This window comes from Leopardus geoffroyi, chromosome X (assembly GCF_018350155.1).
Source record: "Leopardus geoffroyi isolate Oge1 chromosome X, O.geoffroyi_Oge1_pat1.0, whole genome shotgun sequence".
Lineage (NCBI taxonomy): Eukaryota > Metazoa > Chordata > Mammalia > Carnivora > Felidae > Leopardus > Leopardus geoffroyi.
This window is the reverse complement of record NC_059343.1, coordinates 69,144,288-69,155,480: the sequence shown is the minus strand read 5'-3', so window position 1 is coordinate 69,155,480 and position 11,193 is coordinate 69,144,288.

The following is an 11,193-nucleotide window of genomic DNA, read 5'->3' as shown; positions in this document are numbered from 1 at the left end:
AAAATACCTAGGAGCAAACTTAACAAAGAAGGTGAAAGTCCATAGTCCTGCTATGAAAAGTATAAAACATTGATGAAAGAAATTTAAGATGATACAAATTAATGGAAAAATATTCCATGTTCATAGATGGGGAAAACAAATATTGTTAAAATGTCTATGCTACCCAAAGCAATCTATACATCTAACGTAATTCCTATGAAAATCAAAATGTTGAATAGAAGCAGGAAGAGGAGGCATCTTGTCTTGTATCTGACTTTGCAGAAAATCTTTCAGTTTCACCACTATTATGTTGGCTGTGAGTTTTTTATATGTGATCTCTATTATGTTATGTTCCTACCATACACATTTATTGAAAATTTTTATCATGAAATGTTGTTGTTTAAAATCAAATTATTTTTTCTGCATCTATTGAGATAATTATATTATTTTTACTTTTTATTCTATTAATGTATTATATCGCATTTACTTATTTGCATATGTTGAACAATCTTTCCCTCACAGGGATTTATCCCACTTGATCATGGTGAAAAAATAATTGTAATGATCCTTTTAATTTGATATTCTAATGTTTTTGTGAGAATTTTCCCAATTATATTTATCAAGGATATTGGAATGTAATTTTCTTTTTTAGTATTCTTATCTGGCTTCGGCATCAGTGAAATTTTTGCCTTGTAAAATGAGTTTGGGAGTCTTCTATCTTCTCCAACTTTTTGGAAGAGTTTGAGAAGAATTGGCATTAATTCGTCTTTTAGATAGATGGTAAAATTTACCAGTGATACCAGATGGTCCTGAGCTTTTCTTTGTTGGGAGGTTTTTCCAGTATCCTTTCAATATCCTTAATCATTATTATTCTGTTTTGATTTTCTGTTTTTTTTCATGATTCAGTTTTGGTAGATTTTATATTTCTGAAATATATCTCTTTTTTTTCTCATGATTCCTTGTGCTTTTGTGGTGACAGCTGAAATGACTGCTTTTTATTTCTGATTTTATTGATTTGAGTCTTCTTTATTTCTGAATCTTGCTAAAAGTTGGTCAATGTTCTTTATCTTTTCAAAAAAACATACTATTAGTTAAATTAATCTTTTCTATTGTTTTTCTGATCTCTATTTCCTTTATTTCTGCACCAATATTTGTTATTTCCTTCATTATGCTAACTTTGAGCTGGGTTTTTTTCTTCTTTTTCTAGTTGCTTTTGGTGTAAATTTAGGTAGTTTATTTAAAATCTTTCTTTTTTCTTAATGTAGGCATTTATTGATAGAAACTTTTTCTTAAGCTTTTTTGGTAACATCTCATAGATATATTTTTAATTCTATCATGTTTTAAACATATATTAATTTAGGTGAACAAGTCAGTGATCTCATGTATTTTAATATTTTGCCTTTCCATTTTCATTTATTTCAATTTATTTTTTAATTTCCCTTTTGATTTCTTCTCTGACCCATTTGTTTTCTAGCAGTATGTTGTGAAATTTCTACATATTCATGAATTTTCCTCTCTCCTTTGTTATTAATTTCTATTTTCATAACATTGTGGTCAGGAAAATTGCCTGATACGATTTAAACTTCTCTAATTTACTAAGACATGTTTTTTGAAACATTACATGATTTATCCTGGAGAATGTCCCATTTAAGCTGAGAAAAATTTGTAGTTTGTTGCTATTGGATAAAATGTTCTGTAAATGTCTGCTAGGTCCATTTAGTTCAAAATATAATTTAAACTCAACATATATTTGTTGATTTATTTCTTAATGAAATGTTAAAGTGGGTATTGATGTCCCCTAATATTACTATATAGTTGCCTGTTTCTTTCTTCAAATCTGTTTGTATTATTTCACATATTTAAGTATTTCAATATTGGCTACATATATATTTATGATTGTTATATTTTCTTTTTGAATTTATCCATTTTTATTATTTAATAACCCTTTTCTCTTGTTACAGTTTTTGGCTTAAAATCTGTTTTGTCTGAAATAAATATAGCTACCTTGTTCCCTTTGGTTATCCATTTATATGAAATACCTTTTTTGCTAACTTTACTTTTTTATGTAAAGTTTTTTTTTTAAATTCTAGTTAGTTAACATATAGTGTAATCTTGGTTTTCAGGAAAATAATTTAGTGATTCATAACTTACATATGACAGCCAGTGCTCATTACAAAAAGTGCCCTCGTTAATACCCATCATCCGTTTAGCCCTTCCCCAGCTCACTTCTCCTCCAGCAACACTCAGTTTGTACTTTATAGTTAAGAGTCTCGTATGGCTTGTCTCCCTCTGTTTTTATTTTCCCCTTTCCCTACGTTCATCTGTTTTTATCTTAAATTCCATGAAAGAAATCATACGGCATTTGTCTTTCCCTGACTTATTTCATTCAGCATAATACACTGTAGCTCCATCCACATCATTGCAAATGGCAAGATTTCAATCTTTTTTGGTGGCTGAGTAATATTCCATTGAATGTACCACTTCTTCATGATCCTTTCATAAGTCAATGGACATTTGGGCTCTTTCCATAATTTTACTATTATTGATAATGCTTTTATAAACATTGCAGTGCAAGTGCCCTTTCAAATCAGTATTTTTGTATCCTTTGGGTAAATACCTAGTAGTGAAATTGCTGGGTCATAGGATATTTCTAACTTTTTGAGAAACTTCTATACAGTTTTCCAGAGTGCCAACAACAATTTAAATCACATCAACAATATAAAAGTGTTCCTCCTTATCCTCATACTTGCCAACATCTGTTGTTTCCTGTGTTGTTGTTAATGCTACCAATTTTGACAGGTGTGAGGTGGTTTCTCATTGTGATTTTGATTTGTATGTTCATAATGATGAGTGATGTTGAGCATCGTTTCATAGTTCTGTTAGCCATCTGGATGTCTTCTTTGGAAAAATGTCTATCCATGTCTTCTGCCCAGTTTTTAACTGAACTATTTGTTTTTTGGGTATGGAATTTGGTACTCTTTATCAGATATGTTAATTGCAAATATATTCTACTACAAAGATTGTATTTTAGTTTTGTCGAATGTTTACTTAGCTGTGCAGGAGGTTTTTATCTTGATGAGGTGCAAGTACTTTATTTTTGTTTTTATTTCCCTTCCTTCCAGCGACATGTCAAGGAAGAAGTAGCTATGACCAATGGAAAAGAGGTTGCTGTATGTGTTATCCTTTAGAATTATTATGGTTTCCTACCTCACATTTAGTTCTTTCAACCATTTTGAATTTATTTGTGTGTATGGCGTAAGAAAGTGGTCCAGTTTCATTCTTCTGCATGTTGCTGTCCAATTTTCCCAACACCGTTTGTGGAAGAGACTGTATCTTTCCATTGGATATTCTTTCCTGCTTTGTCTATGATTAGTTGACCATATAGGTTTGGGTCCTTTTCTGGGTTTTCTATTTTGTTCCATTGCTCTATGTGTCTGCATTTGTGTCAGTAGTATACTGTATTAATGACAACAGCTTTGTAATATAACTTTCAGTCTGGAACTGTGATGCCTCCAGCTTTGTTTTTCTTTTTCAGGATTTCTTAGGCTACTTGGGGTCTTTCACGGTTCCATACAAATTTTAGGATTGTTTTTTCTAGCTCTGTGAAAAATGCTGTTGGTATTTTGATAAGGATTGTATTAAATGCGTAGATTCTTTTGGGTAACAAAACATTTTGATATTATTTGGGTAGAGATTTTCACAGTATTTTTTCTTCCAATCTATAAGCTTGCAAAATGTTCCATTTCTTTGTGTCATCTTCAATTTATTTCATTAGTGCTGTATAGTTTTCGGACTATAGACCTTTTACGTCTTTAGTTAGGCTTATTCCTAGGTATCTGATGTTTTTTGCTGCAACTGTAAATGGAATAAATTGATTGATTTCCCTTTCTACTGCTTCATTATTGGTATAGAGAAAGGCAGCAGTACATTGATTTTATATCCTGCAACTTTGCTGAATTCATGTGCCAGTTCTAGCAATTTTTTGGTGGAGTGTTTTGGGTTCTCTACAAAGAGCATCACGTCTTTTGAATATACTGAAACTTTGACTTCTTCCTTGCTTATTTGGGTGCCTTTTATTTCTTTTGTTGTTTGATTGCTGAGGCTAGGACTTCCAGTACTATGTTAAATACTAATGGTGATAGTGGACATCCCTGTCATTTTTCTGACTATAGAGGAAAAGTGTCGGTTTTTCTCCATCGAAAATGATATTAGTTGTGGGTTTTTCATATATGGCCTTTAGGATACTGAGGTATGTTTCTTCTATCCCTACTTTGTTGAGGGTTTTTGTCAAGAATGGATGCTATATTTTGTCAAATGTTTTTCTGCATCTATTGAAAGAATCATATATTTATCATCACTTCATTCATTATTATGGTATATAACATTGATTGATTTGTGAATATTGAACCATCTCTGGAGTCCAAAAATAAATCCCACTTGATCATGGTGGACAATTATTTTAATGTGCTGTTGGGTTTGATTTGCTAATATCTTGTTGAAAATTTTTGTATGCTTATTCATTAGGTAGATTAGCCTGTAAGTCTTCCATTTAGTGGGGTCTTTGTCTAGTTTTGGAATCAAGATAATGCTGGCCTCATAGAATAAGTTTGGAAGTTTTCCTTCTGATTCCATTTTTTGGAACATTTTGAGAAAAACAATAGGTATTAACTCCTCTTTAAATGTCTGGTAGAATTTCCCTGGGAAGCCATCTGGCCCGGGACTTTCGTTTGTTGGTCTATTTTTGATTACTGATTCAATTACTTTGCTACTATGGGTCTTCTCAAGTTTTCTATTTATTTCTGTTTCAGTTTTGATAGTTTAAATGTTTCTAGAAATTTATCAATTTCTTCCAGATTTCCCAAATTGTTAAGTGTAATTATTCATAATATTTCATTATAATTTCTTGTATTCTTGTGGTGATGGTTGTGATCTCTCCTCTCTCATTCATGATTTTATTTCTGTTGATCCTTTCTCTTTTCTTTTTGATAAGTTTGGCTAGAGGTTTATCAATTTGATTAATTCCTTCAAAGAACCAGGTCTTATTTTCAATGATCTGTTCTACTCTTTTCTTTGTTTCTATATAACATTTAATTCTACTCTAATATTTATTACTTTCCTTTTTCTGCTGTATTTATGCTTTATTTGCTGTTTCTTTTCTAGTGCCTTTAGGTGCAAGGTTAGATTATGTGTTTGAGACTTTTCTTACTTTTTGAGGTAGAGCTGTAGTACTATATACTTCTCTCTGATGACTGCCTTGGCTGCACCTCAGAGATTTTGGACTGTTGTGTTTTCATTTCAGTTGCTTCCATGTTTTCTATCTTTCTTTAATTTCCTGATTAATCCATTCATTCAGTAGTAGGAAGTTCTTTCAACTCCATGTTTATAGTCTTTCCAATTTTTTTCCTCTCATTTACTTTTTTTTTTTTTTTCAACGCTTATTTATTTTTGGGACAGAGAGAGACAGAGCATGAACGGGGGAGGGGCAGAGAGAGAGGGAGACACAGAATCGGAAACAGGCTCCAGGCTCTGAGCCATCAGCCCAGAGCCCGACGCGGGGCTCGAACTCACGGACCGCAAGATCGTGACCTGGCTGAAGTCGGACGCTTAACCGACTGCGCCACCCAGGCGCCCCGTCCTCTCATTTACTTTAAGTTTCACAGCACTGTGGTTGGAAACTATGCATGGTATAACCTTAATCTTTTTGTATTTGTTGATACATGATTTGTGATATAGTATGTGGTCTATCCTGGAGAATATCCATGTGCACTTTAAAAGAATGTGTATTCTGCTGCTTTTGGATGAAATAGTCTGAACATAACTGTTAAGTCCATCCAGTCCAATGTGTCCCTCAGTCCCATTATATCCTTGTTGATTTTCTGGTGTTAAAGTTAAAGTTAAAGGAATGTTAAAGTCAACTCCTATTATTGTATTATTATCAATGAGTTTCTTTATGTTTGTTATTAATTAATTTATATATTTGGGTGTTTCATGTTGGGGGCATAAATATTTACCATTGTTAGGTCTTCTTGTTGGATGGACCTCTTTATTATGATACCATGTCCTTCTTCATCTCTTTTTATAGCCTTGGCTTAAACTCTAGTTTGTCTGATCTAAGTATGGCTACTCCAGCTTTCTTTTGATATCTATTACCATCAAAAGATGGTAGTTTTCCATCCCCTCACTTTCAGTCTGTAGATGTCTTTATGTCTAAGGTGAGTCTCTTGTAAGCAGCATATAGATGGGTAGTTTTGTTGTTGTTGTTGTTGTTGTTGTTGTTTTTCTTAGCCATTCTGATACCCTCTGACTTTTGACTGGAGCATTTAGTGCATTTTAATTCAGAGTGATTATTGATAGATATGAATTTAGTACCATTTTATTACATGTGTGTTGTTTCTGCAGATTTTTTTCTGTTCCTTTTTACTGTTTGTTGTTTTTAGTGTTTCTTTCCCACTCAAAACGTCCCCTTTAATATTTCTTGCAGGTATGGTTTAGTAGTTACACACTCCTTTAGTCTTTATTTGTATGGGGAATTCTTTATCTCTCCTTTTATTCTAAATGATAGCCTTGCTGGTAAAGTAGTCTTGGTTGCACTTTTTTTTTCTATTCAGCATGTTGAATATATCATGTCACTCCTTTCTGGCCTGCCATGTTTCTGTGAAGAGATCTGCTGGTAAGCTTATTTGTCTCCCTTTGTAGCTTGGTGATTTCTTTTCCCTTGCTGCTTTCAGAATTTTTCCCTCATTTCTGTATTTTGCAAACTTACTACAATATATCTTGGTGTTGGCCTACTTTTGTTGATTTTGGTGGAGTTTTCTGTGTCTTCTGAATTTGAATGTCTGTTTCCTTCCCCAGAGTGGGTAAGTTTTCAGCTATAATTTTCTCAAATAAATCTTCCCGTTTTTTCCTCTCTTCTTCTTGGACTCTTCTAACACAAATCTTATTATGCTTTATGGATATATGTGTTTTATAAGTCGACATTCATGATCCAATATTTTTATTTTCTCCATATCTTTAGCTTCATTATTTTCCATGATTTTATCTTCTATATTACTTATTAATTCCTCTGTTTCTTCCATCCTAGTGGTCAATAAATCCAGTCAGTTCTGAATCTCATTTATAGCATTTTTTACTTTGGCCTTTTTAGGTCTTTTGTCTCTGTGTTAAGGGACTCCATGGTGTCTTCTATGCTTTTCTCAAGTCCAGCTAGTATCCTACAATTGTTGTTTTAAATTCTCATTCAGACCTATAACTTCTATGTGTTTTGATTAGATTACTGGCCATGATTTTTTTTTTTCCTTATTCTTTCTTTTGGGATGGATTGCTCTCTTCAGGCATGTTGTCTGGGTCTCTGTCTTCTGTGTGATAGGAAAGCCTGTTATGTTTCCTGTTTCTGAGAGTAATGGCTATATTAAGAAAAGTTCATATACTGTCTAGGGTCTGGTGCTTCAGAAAGTTTCTGGTGTATGCTGCTGTTGTGTTTTGGCTGCTCTTTCTCTCAGTGTTTCTCCTTGCCTATAGTGGAGCATTTGGACATTGTCTAGTGTGTGGCTTATTTTAACTAGGTGTGTTTTGGTCTGCATGTTATGAGGCTCTGTCTAATTTCCACTAGAGTTGAAGCTTTGCACCACTCTATGGTCAGTAGACTTGGTGTGTGTGTGGGTTTTGTGCTGGTCCTCTTGAGGGGATGCCTGCTCTTTCTCTGTTTCTCTGAACACACTTTCCCTAGTAAAAAAAGTACTAGTAGAGTGCAGGGGGGCATGGCATGGTGTAATCAGTTCAAGCCTCTACCGTGGGCACTGTGCTGCTCACTGATGTCTGTCCATGCTGATTGGTGGAGGGAAAATTACATCAGTCTGTTCTTTTGTCCCCAGAGTTGGGAGTTTGTGACCACTGCTGTTCAGAAAGCCCTTTAGAAGAGTGAAGAGTCTCCCCTCGTGTGTCCCATGCATACCTGATGCATGTGTGTCCCATGCCTTCACCCTGTCTGTGTCTGAGCCATCTACCCCCCTGGGTGTGCAGTGTTTCTGTGTTTTATCTCAGGAAACAGGGGCGGATGAGTTTGAAAACTCCAAATTGTAGGGACCTGGCATGGCAGGTATGCACGCTGATCCTCTGGGAGAGTTTCTCACTGTGCTGTTGCTGGTGTTGGTTTGTCCCAGAAAGGCAGTGACAAGGAACACATAGGGACTTGGAATTTATGGCAATGTGTAGCAATAGCTGACATCCAGTTTAGCTTCCGTTGGCAGGTGTCTGCTTCTATGCTAATGAACTTGGCAGCATAATAGTGCCTACCAACTCTTTTCTCCCCTGAGAGGCAGTGCCACCTCTTCCAAATGCATTCCAAGAAGGGGCATTGTCTCTCTTGGTGTGACCTAAGGAATCCTTACACCACACTCTGTTCCTGGGCTTCTCCCTCCTTATCCATAAGAGAGCTGCTTCACTTGTCAGGCTCTACCCTGGTGATGGTGTGGAGTTATAAAGCTTTAGGCTTTGAATTTTGCTATATGTAAAAACTTGTGATAATCAGACCCTCTCATTATTGCAGTAAATGATCTTGAAGTGTTTTTCTTGTGCAATCCACTGTGTGCTTCTCTCTTTTTTTTTCTCTCTCTCTCCCTCTGTCCCTCCCTCCCTCCCCCTCCCTTCTCTCTGTGATCAGGGATCCTTCCTCTCTGCAGCACCTGTGATTCTGTTCTCCTCCAATCATGTGTCTGCACTTCCTACCTTCCACAATGTGGCTTTTTTCTCCCTCTAGTTGTGCTGTTTGTTCTCTAACTCATGAGATTGATTTCTTGTGTTTTCAGAATTATTTGATAATTAGCTGTGTTTGAGAAATGAGGCAAGCATAGGTTTCCCTACTACTCTGCCATCTTAACTCCTGATCACTTAACTTTAAATATATGTGTCCTTAAGGCTTAATTGATACACTGGTAGGCAGTATATAATTAAGTCCCTGTCTTTTGATTTGAGAATTCAAATAATTTATATCATTTTATCTTTTGTATCCATTAACAAATTATTGTAGCTCTATCTATTTTTAATATTTTTGTTTTCTACTCTTTACACTAATACTTAGTGGTTAAAACCCACCGCATTACTGTATTAGTGTGTTCTGAACCAGAGTGTATGTTTACATTTATGCATTTATGGTATAATTTCATATATTTTAATGTTACTAAATAGCATCATTTTCAGCTTTAGAATCCATTTCAGCATTTCTTTTAAGGCAGGTCTATTCATAATAAACTGCCTCAGCTTTTGTTTGTTAGAGAACACTTATTTTGCTTTCATTGCTAAAAGACAACTTTGCTGGTAAAATATTCATGGATTGCAGTTTTTTTTTCTCTCATCACTTTGAATATAACATTCCATTGTCTCATGGCTTGCAGTTTCTGCTGATAAATCCACTGATGACTTTGTGTGGGTTCCCTCATGTAAAAGTATATATTTTTTCTTGCTGCTTTTAAAATATCATCATTATTTTTGCTTTTAGACTGTTTTAGAATAGTGTGTCTTAAAAAAGATCATTTTGCATTAAAATTTTTTCTGACCTATTAACTTCATGATCTTGGATGTCCAAATCTCTCCTTATGGCTGTGAATTTCTTACCCATTATTTCCTTAAATAAGCTTTCTATTGCTTTCTCCATCTCTTCTTCTTCTGGGACTTCAATAATATGTAGATTACTTCTCTTAATAGTGTTCCATAAATCTCATTGATTTTCTTCATTCCCTTAATTCTTTTTTCTGTTCTATTTTATGTATGTATGTATGTATGTATGTATTTGCTTGGATAATTTTGATTGATCTTACAGCACATTGATCTAATTGTTTTGCTTTGTCATTATGGTATTGAAACTCTCTCTTGAATTCTTTAGTTCAATCATTGTATGCCTGAGCTCCAAAATTTTTGATTGATTGATTCATATTTTATATTTCATTTATTTATTTTTTTACATTTATTTATTTTGAGAGAGTGTGTGCACGCAAGTGTGTGTGGGGTGGGGGCACAGAGAGAGTCAGAGAGAGAATCCCAAGCAGGCTCTGCACCAGCAGCTTGTAGTCCAATGCAAGGCTCCAACTCACACACTGTGAGATAATGACTGTTTCTAAAACTAAATTGGATGCTTAATCAACAGCCACTGAGGTGCCCCTATTCGTTTCTTAAATTGAGGTAAAATTTACATAACATTATATTAATTTTGGATGTACGATGTAATGATTCAATACTTATATGTGTTGCAATGATCACCACAGTAAGACTAGTTAATATCTATCACTGTCACAGTTACAAGTTTTTCTTGTGATGATGGCTTTTACAATCCACTTTCCTAGCTATTTGTAGATATGTAATGCAGTATTATTAAGTATAATCACCATATTCTATATTACATTCTGTTGAATTATTTATTTTATGAGTGGAAATTTGTATCTTTTGACCCTCTTCACCTATTTCATCATCTCCTTCCCATGCCTTATGCAACCCCCAATTTGTTATTTATATCTATGGGCATGAGCATGATTTGTTTTGTTTTGTTGTTGTTGTTACTGTTACTGTTGAATTTAGATTTCACATAAATATGGTACTTTACTTTTTCTGTGTGAATTATTTCACTTAGCATAATGTCTTTAGATTGATACATGTCACATTATTATTCTTTTCTTAGGATTGAAGATGTATATATACATCAAATGTCCTTTATTCATCCATTAATGGACATTTAGTTTTTTCTTATGTCTTGACTATTATAAATTATGCTGCAATAAATACAGAGATTCATATAATTTTTCTTAAGTTTAGGTACAGAGAGAGAGAGAGAGAGAGGCAGAGAGAAATAATCCAAAACAGGTTCCATAAGGTCAGTTCAGAGCCCGATGTAGGGCTCAAACTCACAAACTGTGAGATCATGGCCCATGTCAAAATCTAGACTTGAATGGTTAACTGACTGAGCCACTCAGTTGTCAGCATATAACCTTTTGAATTAATATTTTCATTTTACCTGGATAAATACCCAGGAATGAAATTGCTGGATTATATGACAGCTTTAGTTTTATGTTTTTAAGAACCTCGATACTTTTTGCCACTGTGACTGAACATGTTTGCATTCCACCAACAATGCACACAGGTTTCTTTTCTTTTCATAACCTTGCCAACATGTTTTTCCCTTTTTTATAACACCCATCTAACATGTGTGAGTTGATATCTCACTGTGGT